The sequence below is a fragment of the Saccopteryx leptura genome, chromosome 8 (assembly GCF_036850995.1).
Source record: "Saccopteryx leptura isolate mSacLep1 chromosome 8, mSacLep1_pri_phased_curated, whole genome shotgun sequence".
In the NCBI taxonomy this organism is placed as follows: Eukaryota; Metazoa; Chordata; class Mammalia; order Chiroptera; family Emballonuridae; genus Saccopteryx; species Saccopteryx leptura.
Window position 1 is genome coordinate 50675757 of NC_089510.1, and position 18354 is coordinate 50694110.

The window sequence follows — 18354 nt, forward strand, 5'->3', positions numbered from 1 at the left end:
AAAAAAAAAAAAGCAGAAAATTATGAACTTCTGGTTCAAAGGATGCTGCTGGCTTTCCGCCACATTGGATATAACATGAGTGTTAAGATTCACTTCCTGGGCAGGAAGCACGTGGGGGTGAGGGGCAGCGGCTGGGGAAGCGCGAGAGGGTGCAGCAGTGGCTCCGGAAGCACACAGGGTTGAGGGGCGGCGACTTGAGCCAGTGGGGGGTGAGAGGATAGCTCTGGGAATGCACAGGGGAGTCGTGGGGGGTGAGGGTCTTTGGCTCAGGAAGCACGGGGGGCGAGTGGCAGTGGCCCCTCAATATAACACCTGTTTACCCAACATCCCCCTGGGAGCAAGCAAGGGGTAGGGGCAAGGGGTGGTGGCCCCTCAATACAAATGAGCAAATCTAAAAAACACCACCTGTTTACCCAACATTCCCCTGGGAGCCAGTGGCAGGGGCGAGGGGCGGCTGCTTGAGATGTGCGGGGGGTGAGGGGCACCACAGCCCCTCAATACAAAACAGCCCACTAACTATTAAAGGTTACAGGATACCAGATCAACACACAAAAATCAGTTATATTTCTATAGATGAGCAATGAACAAGCGGAAACTGAAACTTGAAACCTAATACCATTTACATTTGCTCAATAATGAAATATTTATATATAAATCAAACAATAACTATGCATGCCTCATGTGATGAAAACATTATAACTCTTATGAAAGAAATTCAAACAGAGATATATAGATGGACAGGTATATCACTTTGATAGATTGGAAGATTCAACATAATAAAGTCATTTAATACAAATTAAAAAAAAATTCACTAAGGTGTTGCAATGCTCAACGAAATACTGATGATTGATGCTTTTCATCTCTCTGTTCCTGTCTGTCTGTCCCTGTCTATCCCTCTCTCTGACTCTCTCTCTGTCCCTGTAAAAAAAAAAAAAAAAAAAAAAATTCACTTCCTGAACAGTCACCTTGATAAGTTTCCTGAAAATCTTGAGCTGTTAGTGATGAGCAGGGAGAACACTTTCATCAAGATCTGAAGACGATGGAAGAGCATTATCAGGGGTGATGGGACAGAAATATGATGGCAGACTACTGCTGGAGCATCAAACGAGATTGTCCTCAACAAGTACACAAACGCAAGAGCTACAAACGCAAATTTTTGCCTGAATAGAATTTAAATAAGTTTTGCTCAGATTTTATGATTAAAATAAGTGTTTTAATATGTTCTATTTCAAAATTGTAGACAAATTCTGATGCAATCATATTTTTTAGTGTATTAGTGTATTTACTGCATTATATAAATTATTATATTTTCACAAAGATGATGCCCAAGAAGACATTCTACTTCATTATGTTAAACTAAATGTTGAAAATTTTACAATAAGATGAAAACCTAAAATCTTGGATTGCAAAAAAAACTGTAGATTACAGAGAAAAACTAATGTCAGATTTGAGATCAGCACACTGGAATTAGGTAAGAACAAGTGTTTTTGTGGATGCAACAAAAATTTTGTTCCCCAGTGTTATGGATGAAATGGTGCAATGCATATATTATGAAGGAAGTGACATGATGTATATTATAAACTCTAATATATCTAAGACATACAGTTTCATCAGACATACACTTACATGAGCTACTAGCATAGTCAAATCCATAAAGACAGGAAGAAGAACGGTGGTTACCCTGGGCTGGTAAGTAGGGGAGGGAGAGTTAGTGTTTAATGGGTACAGGGTTTCAGTTGGGGAATATGAAAAGGTTCCAAAGATGGATGTGGTAATGGTTGCACAACAAAAACAAATGTATTTAATGCCACAGACCTCAATACTAAAATATGGTTACAATAGTTAAATGCTGATAGTTCATAGTTAAAAAGCAAAACTGAAATTTTCCAAGCAGGTTATGTTATCATACACCTGAATTCACCTTTGGACTTTGTGTCTGACAGAATTCAAATTCATTCAGATAGGTAACTGTACTCACCTGGACCTGACCTGCCAACTTGCAGAACATAAGAGAGTAAATATGTATACAAATAGTAGGGATTATTTGGAAGTTAGATCATGACTTCCAAATGTTTTGGTGATGAAAAGGCTTATGGCTGGAGTACCGAGGAGAGAACAGGCAGAAGGAGGGTAGCCTTGGGAGTCACACTATGTAAGAGGAAGCAGCAGAAAAGGAAAAGAAACAAAATGCAAAGCAAGAGAAAGAGAAAAAAGGTGTGCCCTTAGTGATCAAGGGAGGAGAGAAATTGAGGAAAGTAAGGGTTGATCATCAAAGAGAACGAGAACTGCCCTGGCCGGTTGGCTCAGCGGTAGAGCGTCGGCCTAGCGTGCGGAGGACCCGGGTTCGACTCCCGGCCAGGGCACACAGGAGAAGCGCCCATTTGCTTCTCCACCCCTCCGCTGTGCTTTCCTCTCTGTCTCTCTCTTCCCCTCCCGCAGCCAAGGCTCCATTGGAGCAAAGATGGCCCGGGCGCTGGGGATGGCTCTGTGGCCTCTGCCTCAGGCGCTAGAGTGGCTCTGGTTGCAACATGGCGATGCCCAGGATGGGCAGAGCATCGCCCCCTGGTGGGCAGAGCCTCGCCCCTGGTGGGCGTGCCAGGTGGATCCCGGTCGGGCGCATGCGGGAGTCTGTCTGACTGTCTCTCCCTGTTTCCAGCTTCAAAAAATGAAAAAAAAAAAAAAAAGAGAGAACGAGAACTAAAAAATCTACTGAATTTTCCAAAAAGATGTATAATGACCTTGGAAAACGTGGTTTGAGCAGACTGCTGCCAAATTAGCACACACCACAGAAATTTCCCTCAGAGCAAGTCACAAAGACCATGAGGACTGATTGTTTTAAACCTGGCAACACAAAGGGAAAACCGGGCTACACAGAAGACAGGAAAGATGGAGGGACCAATGCACACTGCTGAGTCTTATTCATAAGGCAGGCTTTACCAGTGCTTTGAAAACATTCCCGAGGAGATGACATCAGAGTAATGGCGGGGTAGGAAGCGATACCGATAAATCTCCCCCAAAACTCAACAAGATCTTCAACCAGAAACAGAAAAACCTATCCTTGGAGCCTCCAGATGTTTCGCAATACACCCGAAGGTTTGGTCGAGCGAAAAATTGGCTAAATATATAACCAAACCCCAAAGGAAATAGGGAGTAAGAAATGCTCCGCCTTCCTCACTAACCTAAACAGGGTGGCTTTCTCTGGGATCCGTGAATATAGAAACTGAGGCGGGCAAAGGGGGTGAAAAGATCCAGGCCGCAGCACAAACAGCCGAACCAGGCTGTGGCACGGAGATCCAAGCCGAGGAAAAACTGATCCTGTGGCAACCCGGGCAATACAAGCTAACACTCGCGCCAAACCCAAACAAAGAAAGACAAGCGGGGCAGCCATTTTACCCGAACTCCTGGTCGGCGCGCGCAGAAGGTGGGCGAGAGATTTCTTCCTAAGCCCCGGGAGTGGGTGCCCGTGTTACCCCACAGAAAGGCAGAATCAGAGGCCTTTCTGTGGGCTGAAAGCGGAATCTCTGGGCAGCCCCAGCGCCCTGGGAAAGCCGCGCACGGGAGGGAGCGAGAACTAATTCCAAGGGTGGAACGTTACAGTGCTGGTAGGTGATTCACTCAGAGGGAAACGCGGCCAGCCTCATATCCTGGTCTGCGCGCGCAGATAGTGAGCGAGAGATTCCTCCGAGTGCCTCGGCAGTGCGCGCCCGTGTTATTGCACAGAGGGGCAGAGTCAGGGGCCTTTGTGTGGGCCAAAGCGGAATCTCGGGCCGCCCCAGCGCCTTGCAAAAGCCGCGCACGGGGACGGAGCGAGAGCCAATTCCAACGCTGCAACTTTTCCATGCGGTTGGGGGTTTCACTCAGAGCGTGAGACTGCTGGCCGATATCCTGGTCTGCGCATGCAGATAGTGAGCGAGAGTTTCCTCCAAGCACCCCGGAAGTGGGCGCCCGCCTGTGTTACCGGACAGAGTGGCAGAGCCAGAGGTCTTTGAGTGGGCGGAAACCCTGCCTGATTATGCTAGCAGCTCTGACTGACTGAGCCTTACCCAGAGCCCTGTGCTGAGTGGAAATAGAGTGGGGAGTTGCCAGCTCTCTGAGCCTCTTACTATCCAGGCAGAGGCAGCAGCAACCCCATAGCTGGATTATCAGGCTACTAATTGAGGAAGGAAAGACTAGGAGAAAGGCTCCAGGAACACAGACTTTCTCACTGTCGGAGCCTATAAATGCTAATGAGCCTCGACTGCCAACGAGACTAAAGCACAATACATGACATCGCCATAGAGACTTATCAACTGCAAACCTCTACCTGAGCGTGCCAAAGGGGCAGAACCCAGGCTACAGAGTCACCGACCAGGAAGAGGGAGAGAAAAGAAAAAGCAAGAAGATAACCTCTCAAAATCAAGAATAATCTGCAGACATTATAACCTATCCCATTTTATTATATTTGTTCGTTTGTTTCTCTTATCTTCATTCTTGATATTTTTTTCCTCCTCCAATTTGGCCGATTAACTCTCTGCCGGTCTTACTCTCTCCTCTCCTTGAACTACACTACCCATAAGTGTTACATCTCCCATTATCTTTTCTCTCCTCTTCCTTTCTCTCTATGAGTGTTGCACTCCAAAACCCTTAACTCTCTCTCTCTCTCTCTCTCTCCTCTTTTTTCTTCTTTTAGTGGTTCCCTCTTTCTTTCTCTCTCTCTCTTTCTTTTCTCCCTCTATATTAGTTTCTTCCTTTCTCCTTTACATCTCCTCTCATTCAAACCTCAATAACAAACAAATTATCTTATCTGGGACTCAAACTTATGTTTGTGGCATTTTGGGGGGTTTTTTACTTCACCTTTTTAACTCACTAGCAGTGCCCCCATCCCTCGCTCTCCATTTTATCTAGTTCTTGTTCCACTAAATACAATAGTAATTTTTTAATTTGTCCCCCCATTTTTCTGTTTTCCTCTTATTCCTCTCATCATAACTCTTAGTCAACCAACATCTTAAAGCAAATCATTTTATTCTTGACCCAAATTTTTTCCTTATTTGCTTTTTGTGGGTCCATACCCCCTTCTTTTTTCTTTTTTTTTTTTTTTCTTTTTTTTGCCCCTTTATTACTTTCCCCCAATTCAGGCCCTCCATTACAGGCATTGTTTGTTATAATTCACAATTCACCACAAGATTTTCTCAAGAAAGAGGGGAGAGGAGAGGAGAGGAAAAAAGGAGGGGGGGAATAATTTCCTTTTTTTAAAATTTTTATTTTATTTTATTTTTCTTTATTTGATTATTAATTTTTTAAAAAAAACAACTCTTTTCGATTTTTTATTTTTTTAACTTTTTATTCTTTATTAAATCTCATTAATACTATCAACAAAACCACCCTCAGGTGTCATTAAGGAAGAGAAAATTGAATATCATGGATACAAAAGAAAGAGAGGTAACACAGCTAGATGAGGAAAAATCTTTGGAGAAAAAATTTAATATATTGGAAACCTTGGAGCTAAATGACAGAGAATTCAAGATAGAAATCCTAAAAATCCTCCGAGATATACAAGAAAACACAGAAAGGCAATTTAGGGAGCTCAGAAAACAACTCAATGAACACAAAGAATATATGTCCAAGGAAATTGAAACTATAAAAACAAATCAAACAGAGATGAAAAACTCAATTCACGAGCTGAAAACCAAAGTAACAAGCTTAGCTATTAGAACAGGTCAGACAGAAGAGAGGATTAGTGAAATAGTAGACAAGCAACTTGAGGCACAACAGAGAGAAGAAGAAAGAGACTCAAAATTAAAAAAAATGAGATAGCCCTACAAGAATTATCTGACTCCATCAAAAAGAATAACATAAGAATAATAGGTATATCAGAGGGAGAAGAGAGTGAAAATGGAATGGAGAACATACTCAAACAAATAATAGATGAGAACTTCCCAAGCCTGTGGAAAGAACTAAAGCCTCAAGTTCAAGAAGCAAACAGAACTCTGAGTTTTCTTAACCCCAACAAACCTACTCCAAGGCATATCATAATGAAATTGACACAAACCAACAGCAAAGAAAAAATTCTCAAGGCAGCCAGGGAAAAGAAGAATACAACATATAAAGGAAGGCCCATTAGATTATCATCAGATTTCTCAGCAGAAACTCTACAAGCTAGAAGAGAGTGGACCCCCATATTTAAAGTCCTGAAAGAGAGGAACTTTCAGCCACGAATACTATACCCATCAAAGCTATCCTTCAAATATGAAGGAGAAATAAAAACATTCACAGATACAGAAAAGATGAGGGAATTTATCATCAGAAAACCCCCACTCCAGGAATTACTAAAGGGGGTTCTCCAATCAGATACAAAAAAACAGAAAAAAACAGAGCCACAAATTAAAGCTCCAAGAAGAACACAATAAAACCAAATTTAAACTGTGACAACAAAAAGAAAGGGGGGGAGAAGATGGAGATTAACAGAAGCAAAGGACGATGGAGTGCAAAAGTACTCACAAAATAGTTCGCTACAATGTACAGGGTAGGGACCCTTTTCATTACTCAAAGGTAACCACCATTGAAAAAACCACCACAGAAGCACATGAGATAAAAAAGATAGCAACAGAGGAAAGATGTATGGAATACAACCAAATAAAAACAAAAGATAGAAAAACGAAAGAGAAGGATCAAACAAGACACAAAACTGATAGAAAGCAAGATTTAAAATGGCAATAGGGGGTGACGTCACGGAAATGGCGCCGTGAGCAGCGCGTCCGACAGATCTCCCCAAAATCACAACAAATTTATCAACTAGAAACAGGAAAATTTATCTTCGGAGCAAACTGAAAGCAATAGGACTGTTATCACTCGAATCTGAGAGACGAGGGTGTGGAGGAAGCTACCCCAGGGACGTTCACTCAAGCCGCGAGAAAGTGCGCCTGTGGTAAGTCATCCCGCACTCGGAAGCCGCCGCCGGCCGCCGCCGCCGCCGCCGGCCGCCGCCGCCAGCCCGGGTCGGTTGCAGAACGAGCGGCGAGCAGCTGCTGGCGCGCTCCCGGTCTGGTTGCAGACCGAGCATTGCAGACCGAGCACCGCTAACGTTCCCAGCGGGCCCGCGCTAACGGGGAGCGGGAGAGGCCGCCAGGGCGGTATTCCCTACTTGGGAGATTCTCTCCACGGGCGGGGCACCTCACCCACCATTCAAGCTAACAATCAAGCGTTGGGGGAGGGGCGCGCGCAGGCAGCCTGAAATACCTTCGGGAGCACAGCTGTGACCCAATACTAAAATTAACTTAACCCGTGAAATCTGCGCACCCTCGGTTCTAATTGATAAGATCTCTCTCAGTTCACCGACCCAAGACAAGAGGCGTGATATTTTTTAGTGCCTCTCGCTAAAGGGGCGGGGGCAACTTCTGATTGATAGAGCCTCCATATTCAGGGATAAACGCTAACAAGAAGGACTTGGCAGATAATAAGATCTATACCACACTAGTCGCAAGCAGAGACTAGTGCCTCTTCTTACCAGCCAAAACAGGCTACAAAGTGTGGAAAGCCTGGGTTGAGAGGTCCAACTGAATGCTAGGCGCTGAACAGTCACCTTGACAACAATTGACTCCCACCCCCGCCTGATTACACTGGAGGCCCTGACTGCCAGAGCCCTTCCCAAAGCCTTGCACTGAGTGGGGATAGAGTGGGGATTTCCCAGCTCTTTGAGCCTCTTACTCCCCAGGCAGAAGCAGTGGCAGCCTTATAGCTGGATCACCAGGCTGCTAATTCAGGAAGGGGGGACTAGGAGAGAGAATCCACGAAAGCAAACTCTCTCATCGTTGGACCCTGCAAATGCCAGCAAGCCTTGACTACCAGCAAGACTAAAGCCAATTATATGACATTGCCATAGAATCCCATCAACTGCAAATCCCTACCTAAATGTGACACAGGGGCAGAGCCTGGGGTACAGAGTCACCGACCAGGAAGAGGGAGAGAGAAAAAAAAGGAAGAAGTTAACATCTCAAAATCAAGAAAAATCCACAGACTTTACAACTTGTTCCACTAATTTTTTTTTTGTTGTTGTTGTTGTTGTTTGTTTCTTCTATCCTATTGCCTTTATTTCCTCCACCTCGGTCCTTCTATTCTCTGCCCATCTTATGCTTCCCTTTTCTTGAACTACACTACCCATAAGTGTTACATTTTATTTCTCTTCTTCATCCTCACCCTCCTTTGGGGTTATACTCCAGGACACTTAACTCTCACTCTCTCCTCTTTTGTTTTTTTTTTTTTGTTGTTGTTGTTGTTTTTGCTTTATTTTGTTTTTTTCTCTTCCTTTTTTATTTCTTCCTTCGTTTTTCTCTTTTTCTTATTCTTTCCTTTCTATTCGTTTTTTCTTTTCTCATTTTACTTTCCTCCCATTTAATCCTCAATCACGAACAAATTAGTTAATTTGGGACTCAAGGGTTTTTTTGGCTTTATTTTTCTTTTTCGCTTTTGTTTTTGTTTTTTTCTTGTTAGTTTATTTTTGTGGCATTTTGGGTCCTCCGAACCCAAGGTCTCCATTGTATTTGGTCTTCGCTCCACTTAATACAACAGATTTTTACTTATTATTTTTATTTTTTTCTTCTTTATTATTCCTTTTTTTTGTCCTTTTTTCTGGTTCCCTCTTATCCCTCTCATTATATCTCTTAGTTGACCATCACCCGCAGGCAGATCAACTTATGCTTGTATAAGATTTTCTTCCTCTTTTTTTTTTTTTTTTTTTGCATTTAGTAGGTCCCTACTCCCCTTTTTTTTTGCCCCTTGAACTCTTCACCGCAAACCAGGCCCTCCATTATAGGCACAATATTTCCCTGAGGAGGGGAGAGGAGGGAAGGAGAAGAAAGAAAAAAAAAGGGGGAAATAATAAATTATTACTGCTTTTTTGTGTGGGGTGTTTTACCCTTTGGTTTTTTGTTTTTTTTTTTACTCTTTATTAATTCTAATTGGTGCTATCAACAAGACCACCCTCAGATGCCAATAAGAAAGAGGAAATCGAATATTATGGATACAAAAGAAAGAGAGGTAACATAAATAGATGTGGAAAAATCTATGGAGAAAAGACTTAACATATTGGAAGCCTTGGAGCTAAATGATAGAGAATTTAAAATAGAAATCTTAAAAATACTCAGAGATATACAAGAAAACACAGAAAGGCAATATAGGGAGATCAGAAAACAACTCAATGAACACAAAGAATATATTACCAAGGAAATTGAAACTATAAAAACAAATCAAACAGAAATGAAAAACTCAATTCACGAGGTGAAAAACGAGATAACAAGCTTAGCTAGCAGAACAACCCAGATTGAAGATAGGATTAGTGAAATAGAAGACAAACAACTTGAGGCACAACAGAGAGAAGAAGAAAGAGACTCAAAAATAATAAAAAACGAGAAAGCCCTAAAGGAATTATCTGACTCCATCAGAAAGAATAACATAAGAATAATAGGTATATCAGAGGGAGAAGAGAAAGAAAATGGAATGGAGAATATACTCAAACAAATAATAGACGAGAACTTCCCAAGCCTGTGGAAAGAACTAAAGCCTCAAATTCAAGAAGCAAACAGAACACCGAGTTTTCTTAACCCCAACAAACCCACTCCAAGGCACATCATAATAAAGATGACACAAACCAATGACAAAGAAAAAATTCTCAAGGCAGCCAGGGAAAAGAAGAGTACAACATATAAAGGAAGGCCTATTAGATTATCATCAGATTTCTCAGCAGAAACTCTACAAGCTAGAAGAGAGTGGACCCCAATATTTAAAGCCCTGAAAGAGAGGAACTTTCGGCCAAGAATACTATACCCATCAAAGCTATCCTTCAAGTATGAAGGAGATATAAAAACATTCACAAATACAGAAAAGATGAGAGAATTTATCACAAGAAAGCCCCCACTCCAGGAAATACTAAAGGGGGTTTTCCAACCAGATTCAAAGAACAAAAGAAAACAACACCACAAGTAACAGCTCCACCAAGAACACAATAAAACCAAACTTAAACTGTGACAACAAAGAAAAAAAAAGGGGGGAGAGAATGGAGATTAACAGTAGCAAAGGATGATGAAGTGCAGAAATACTTATAAGATAGGGTACTACAATGAATATGGTAGGTACCCTTTTCATTACTTAATGGTAACCACCCTAGAAAAAACCACCACAAAAACACATGACTTAAAAAAGGTAGCAACAGAGGAAAGAAGTATGGAACACAAACAAACAGAAACAAATGATAGAAAAACAAAAGAGAAGAATCAAACTAGATACAAAACTAACAGAAAGCAATTTATAAAATGGCAGTAGGGAACCCACAAGTGTCAATCATTACACTAAATGTAAATGGATTAAACTTACCAATAAAAAGACACAGAGTAGCAGAATGGATTAAAAAAGAAAATCCAACTATATGCTGCCAACAAGAAACACATCTAAGCAACAAGGATAAAAACAAATTCAAAGTGAAAGGCTGGAAAACAATACTCCAAGCAAACAACACCCCAAAGAAAGCAGGTGTAGCAATACTCATATTAATAATGCTGACTACAAGACAGAAAAAGTACTCAGAGACAAAAATGGTCATTTCATAATGATTAAGGGGAAGTTGAATCAAGAAAACATAACAATCCTTAATATATATGCACCAAACCAAGGAGCACCAAAATATATAAGACAGCTACTTATTGACCTTAAAACAAAAACTGACAAAAATACAGTCATACTTGGAGACCTCAATACACCGCTGACGGCTCTAGATCAGTCATCCAAACAGAGAATCAATAAAGATATAGTGGCCTTAAACGAAATACTAGAACACCTAGATATGATAGACATCTATAGGACACTTCATCCCAAAGCGACAGAGTATACATTTTTCTCTAGTGTACATGGAACATTCTCAAGAATTGACCATATGTTGGGCCACAAAGACAATATCAGCAAATTTAGAAAAATTGAAATTGTACCAAGCATATTTTCTGATCATAAAGCCTTGAAACTAGAATTCAACTGCAAAAAAGAGGGGGAAAAACCCACAAAAATGTGGAAACTAAACAACATACTTCTAAAAAATGAATGGGTCAAAGAAGAAATAAGCACAGAGATCAAAAGATACATACAGACAAATGAAAATGAAAATACGACATATCAGAATCTCTGGGATGCAGCCAAAGCAGTAATAAGAGGAAAGTTCATATCACTTCAGGCCTATATGAACAAACAAGAGAGAGCCGAAGTAAACCACTTAACTTCACACCTTAAGGAACTAGAAAAAGAAGAACAAAGACAACCCAAAACCAGCCGAAGAAAGGAGATAATAAAAATCAGAGCAGAAATAAATGAAATAGAGAACAGAAAAACTATAGAAAAAATCAATAAAACAAGGAGCTGGTTCTTTGAAAAGATCAACAAAATTGACAAACCCTTGGCAAGACTCACCAAGGAAAAAAGGCACAGGACTCAAATAAATAAAATCCAAAATGAAAGAGGAGAGATCACCACAGACATCATAGATATACAAAGAATTATTGTAGAATACTATGAAAAATTATATGCCACCAAATACAACAATCTAGAAGAAATGGATAAATTCCTAGAACAATACAACCTTCCTAGACTGAGTCATGAAGAAGCAGAAAGCCTAAACAGACCAATCAGCAGGGAGGAAATAGAAAAAACTATTAAAAACCTCCCCCAAAATAAAAGTCCAGGCCCAGACGGTTATACTAGTGAATTCTATCAAACATTCAAAGAAGACTTGGTTCCTATTCTACTCAAAGTCTTCCAAAAAATTGAAGAAGAAGCAATACTTCCAAACACATTTTATGAGGCCAACATAACCCTCATACCAAAACCTGGCAAGGATGGCACAAAGAAAGAAAACTACAGACCAATATCTCTAATGAATACAGATGCTAAAATTCTAAACAAAATACTGGCAAACCGAATACAACAACATATTAAAAAAATAATACATCATGATCAAGTGGGATTCATCCCAGAATCTCAAGGATGGTTCAACATACGCAAAACGGTTAACGTAATACACCATATCAACAAAACAAAGAACAAAAACCACATGATCTTATCAATAGATGCAGAAAAGGCTTTTGATAAAATACAACACAATTTTATGTTTAAGACTCTCAACAAAATGGGTATAGAAGGAAAATATCTCAACATGATAAAGGCCATATATGATAAACCATCAGCCAACATCATTTTAAACGGCATAAAACTGAGGACTTTCTACCTTAAATCAGGAACAAGACAGGGTTGTCCACTCTCTCCACTCTTATTTAACGTGGTGCTAGAAGTTCTGGCCAGAGCAATCAGACAAGACAAAGAAATAAAAGGCATCCATATTGGAAAAGAAGAAGTAAAGGTATCACTTTTTGCTGATGATATGATCCTATACATCGAAAACCCGAAGGACTCCACAAAAAGATTATTAGAAACAATAAACCAATACAGTAAGGTCGCAGGATACAAAATTAACATACAGAAGTCCATAGCCTTTCTCTATGCCAACAATGAAATATTAGAAAACGAACTCAAAAAAATAATCCCCTTCACGATTGCAACAAAAAAAAATAAAATACCTAGGAATAAACATAACAAAGAATGTAAAGGACCTATATAATGAAAATTACAAAGCATTGTTAAGGGAAATCGAAAAAGATACAATGAGATGGAAAAATATTCCTTGTTCTTGGATAGGAAGAATAAATATAATCAAAATGTCCATATTACCCAAAGCAATATCCAAATTTAATGCAATTCCCATCAAAATCCCTATGAGATTTTTTAAAGAAATGGAACAAAAAATCATCAGATTTATATGGAACTATAAAAAACCCCGAATAGCCAAAACAATCCTAAGGAAAAAGAATGAAGCTGGGGGCATTACAATACCTGACTTTAAACTATATTATAGGGCCACAATAATCAAAACAGCATGGTATTGGCAGAAAAATAGACACTCAGACCAATGGAACAGAATAGAAAGCCCAGAAATAAAACCACATATATATGGTCAAATAATCTTTGATAAAGGGGCCAACAACACACAATGGAGAAAAGAAAGCCTCTTCAACAAATGGTGTTGGGAAAACTGGAAAGCCACATGCAAAAGAATGAAACTCGACTACAGCCTGTCCCCGTGTACTAAAATTAATTCAAAATGGATCAAAGACCTAAATATAAGACCTGAAACAATAAAGTACATAGAAGAAGACATAGGTACTAAACTCATGGACCTGGGTTTTAAAGAACATTTTATGAACTTGACTCCAATGGCAAGAGAAGTGAAGGCAAAGATAAATGAATGGGACTACATCAGAATAAAAAGTTTTTGCTCAGCAAGAGAAACTGATATAAAAATAAACAGACAGCCAACTAAATGGGAAATGATATTTTCAAACAACAGCTCAGATAAGGGCCTAATTTCCAAAATTTACAAAGAACTCATAAAACTCAACAACACACAAACAAACAATCCAATAAAAAAATGGGAAGAAGACATGAATAGACACTTCTCCCAGGAAGAGATACAAATGGCCAACAGATATATGAAAAGATGCTCAGCTTCATTAGTTATTAGGAAATGCAAATCAAAACTACAATGAGATACCACCTCACCCCTGTTAGATTAGCTATTATCAACAAGACGGGTAATAGCAAATGTTGGAGAGGCTGTGGAGAAAAAGGGAACCCTCATTCACTGTTGGTGGGACTGTAAAGTAGTACAACCATTATGGAGGAAAGTATGGTGGTTCCTCAAAAAACTGCAAATAGAACTACCTTATGACCCAGCAATCCCTCTACTGGGTATATACCCCAAAACCTCAGAAACATTGATACGTGAAGACACATGTAGCCCCATGTTCATTGCAGCACTGTTCACAGTGGCCAAGACATGGAAACAACCAAAAAGCCCTTCAATAGAAGACTGGATAAAGAAGATGTGGCACATATACACTATGGAATACTACTCAGCCATAAGAAATGATGACATCAGATCATTTACAGCAAAATGGTGGGATCTTGATAACATTATAAGGAGTGAAATAAGTAAATCAGAAAAAAACAAGAACTACATGATTCCATACATTGGTGGAACATAAAAATGAGACTAAGAGACATGGACAAGTGTGTGGTGGTTACCAGGGGTGGGGGGGAGGGAGGACAGGGGGAGAGTTAGGGGGAGGGGGAGTGGCACAGAGAACTAGATAGAGGGTGGCGCAGGACAATCTGACTTTGGGCGAGGGGTATGCAACATAATTTAATGACAAGGTAACCTAGACATGTTTTCTTTGAATATATGTACCCTGATTTATTAATGTCATCCCATTACCATTAATAAAAATTTATTTAAAAATAAAAAAAAAAAAATGGCAATAGGGAACTCACAAGTGTCAATAATTACACTAAATGTAAACGGATTAAACTCACCAATAAAAAAGCACAGAGTAGCAGAATGGATTAAAAAAGAAAATCCAACTGTATGCTGCCTACAGGAAACTCATCTAAGTAACAAGGATAAAAACAAATTCAAAGTGAAAGGCTGGAAAACAATACTCCAAGCAAATAACATCCAAAAAAAAGCAGGTGTAGCAATACTCATATCGGATAATGCTGACTACAAGACAGGAAAAGTACTCAGAGACAAAAATGGCCATTTCATAATGGCTAAGGGGACACTGAATCAAGAAGACATAACAATTCTTAATATATATGCACCAAACCAAGGAGCACCAAAATATATAAGACAGCTACTTATTGACCTTAAAACAAAAACTGACAAAAACACAATCATACTTGGAAACCTCAATACACCGCTGACGGCTCTAGATCGGTCATCCAAACAGAGAATGAACAAAGACATAGTGGCCTTAAACAAAACACTAGAGCACCTGGATATGATAGACATCTACAGGACATTTCATCCCAAAGTGACTGAGTATACATTTTTCTCCAGTGTACATGGATCATTCTCAAGAATTGACCATATGTTGGGCCACAAAAACAACATCAGCAAATTCAGAAAAATCGAAGTTGTACCAAGCATATTTTCTGATCATAAAGCCTTGAAACTAGAATTCAACTGCAAAAAAGAGGAAAAAAATCCCACAAAAATGTGGAAACTAAACAACATACTTTTAAAAAATGAATGGATCAAAGAAGAAATAAGTGCAGAGATAAAAAGATATATACAGACTAATGAAGATGACAATACGACATATCAGAATCTATGGGATGCAGCAAAAGCAGTGATAAGAGGGAAGTTCATATCACTTCAGGCATATATGAACAAACAAGAGAGCTCAAGTGAACCACTTAACTTCCCACCTTAAGGAACTAGAAAAAGAAGAACAAAGACAACCCAAAACCAGCCGAAGAAAGGAGATAATAAAAATCAGAGCAGAAATAAATGAATTAGAGAACAGAAAATCTATAGAAAAAATTAATAGAACAAGGAGCTGGTTCTTTGAAAAGATCAACAAAATTGACAAACCCTTGGCAAGACTTACCAAGGAAAAAAGAGAAAGAACTCATATAAACAAAATCCAAAATGAAAGAGGAGAAATCACCATGGACACCGTAGATATACAAAGAATTATTGTAGAATACTATGAAAAACTTTATGCCACTAAATTCAACAACCTAGAAGAAATGGATAAATTCCTAGAACAATACAACCTTCCTAGACTGAGTCAAGAAGAAGCAGAAAGCCTAAACAGACCTATTAGTAAAGAAGAAATAGAAAAAACCATTAAAAACCTCCCCCAAAATAAAAGTCCAGGCCCTGAAGGCTATACCAGCGAATTTTATCAAACATTCAAAGAAGACTTGGTTCCTATTCTACTCAAAGTATTCCAAAAAATTGAAGAAGAAGCAATACTTCCAACACATTTTATGAGGCCAACATAACCCTCATACCAAAACCAGGCAAGGATGGCACAAAAAAAGAAAACTACAGACCAATATCTCTGATGAATACAGATGCTAAAATACTAAACAAAATACTAGCAAATCGAATACAACAACATATTAAAAAAATAATACATCATGATCAAGTGGGATTCATCCCAGAATCTCAAGGATGGTTCAACATACGTAAAACGGTAACGTAATACACCATATCAACAAAACAAAGAACAAAAACCACATGATCTTATCAATAGACGCAGAAAAGGCTTTTGATAAAATACAACACAATTTTATGTTTAAGACTCTCAACAAAATGGGTATAGAAGGAAAAGATCTCAACATGATAAAGGCCATATATGATAAACCATCAGCTAACATCATATTAAATGGCACTAAACTGAAGGCTTTCCCCCTTAAATCAGGAACAAGACAGGGTTGTCCACTCTCTCCACTCTTATTTAATGTGGTACTAGAGGTTCTAGCCAGAGCAATCAGACAAGACAAAGAAATAAAAGGCATCCATATCGGAAAAGAAGAAGTAAAGGTATCACTTTTTGCAGATGATATGATCCTATACATCGAAAACCCCAAAGAATCCACAAAAAGACTACTAGAAACAATAAGCCAATACAGTAAGGTCGCAGGATACAAAATTAACATACAGAAGTCAATAGCCTTTATATATGCCAACAATGAAACAATTGAGAATGAACTCAAAAGAATAATCCCCTTCACGATTGCAACAAAAAAATAAAATACTTAGGAATAAACATAACAAAGAATGTAAAGGACTTATATAATGAAAACTATAAACCATTGTTAAGGGAAATCGCAAAAGATATAATGAGATGGAAGAATATACCTTGTTCTTGGCTAGGAAGAATAAATATAATCAAGATGGCTATATTACCCAAAGCAATATACAAATTTAATGCAATTCCCATCAAACTTCCAATGACATTTTTTAAAGAAATAGAGCAAAAAATCATCAGATTTATATGGAAATATAGAAAACCCTGAATAGCCAAAGCAATCCTAAAGAAAAAGAATGAAGCTGGGGGCATTACAATACCTGACTTCAAACTCTATTATAGGGCCACGACAATCAAAACAGCATGGTATTGGCAGAAAAATAGACACTCAGACCAATGGAACAGAATAGAAAACCCAGAAATAAAACCACATATATATAGTCAAATAATTTTTGATAAAGGGGCCAACAACACACAATGGAGAAAAGAAAGCCTCTTCAATAAATGGTGCTGGGAAAACTGGAAAGCCACATGCAAAAGAATGAAACTGGACTACAGTCTGTCCCCCTGTACTAAAATTAACTCAAAATGGATCAAATATCTAAACATAAGACCTGAAACAATTAAGTACATAGAAGAAGACATAGGTTTTAAAGAGCATTTTATGAATTTGACTCCACAGGCAAGAGAAGTGAAGGCAAAAATTAATGAATGGGACTACATCAGACTAAGAAGTTTTTGCTCAGCAAGAGAAACTGATAACAAAATAAACAGAAAGCCAACTAAATGGGAAATGATATTTTCAAACAACAGCTCAGATAAGGGCCTAATATCCAAAATATACAAAGAACTCATAAAACTCAACAACAAACAAACAAACAATCCAATAAAAAAATGGGAAGAGGATATGAACAGACACTTCTCCCAGGAAGAAATACAAATGGCCAACAGATATATGAAAAGATGCTCATCTTCTTTAGCTATTAGAGAAATGCAAATCAAAACGGCAATGAGATACCACCTCACACCTGTTCGATTAGCTATTATTAGCAAGACAGGTAATAGCAAATGTTGGAGAGGCTGTGGAGAAAAAGGAACCCTCATACACTGTTGGTGGGAATGTAAAGTAGTACAACCATTGTGGAAGAAAGTATGGTGGTTCCTCAAAAAACTGAAAATAGAACTACCTTATGACCCAGCAATCCCTCTACTGGGTATATACCCCAAAAACTCAGAAACATTGATACGTAAAGACACATGCAGCCCCATGTTTATTGCAGCATTGTTCACAGTGGCCAGGACATGGAAACAACCAAAAAGCCCGTCAATAGATGACTGGATAAAGAAGATGTGGCACATATACACTATGGAATACTACTCAGCCATAAGAAATGATGACATCGGAACATTTACAGCAAAATTGTGGGATCTTGATAACATGATACGAAGCGAAATAAGTAAATCAGAAAAAACCAGGAACTGCATTATTCCATACGTAGGTGGGACATAAAAGTGAAACTAAGAGACATTGATAAGAGTGTGGTGGTTACGGGGGGGAGGGGGGGGGAGGGGGGGAGGAGGAAAGGAAGAGGGAAAGGGGGAGGGGGGAGGGGCACAAAGAAAACAAGATAGAAGGTGACAGAGGACAATCTGACTTTGGGTGATGGGTATGCAACATAATTGA

At 39.2% G+C, this 18354-nt stretch overlaps 1 protein-coding gene across 2 annotated transcripts in view; it reads right to left on the minus strand.

Moving 5' to 3' along the window:
• The window catches only part of POLQ (DNA polymerase theta), a 134040-nt gene that overhangs the window by 31292 nt on the left and 84394 nt on the right, over positions 1 to 18354 (minus strand). The window lies entirely within an intron of this gene.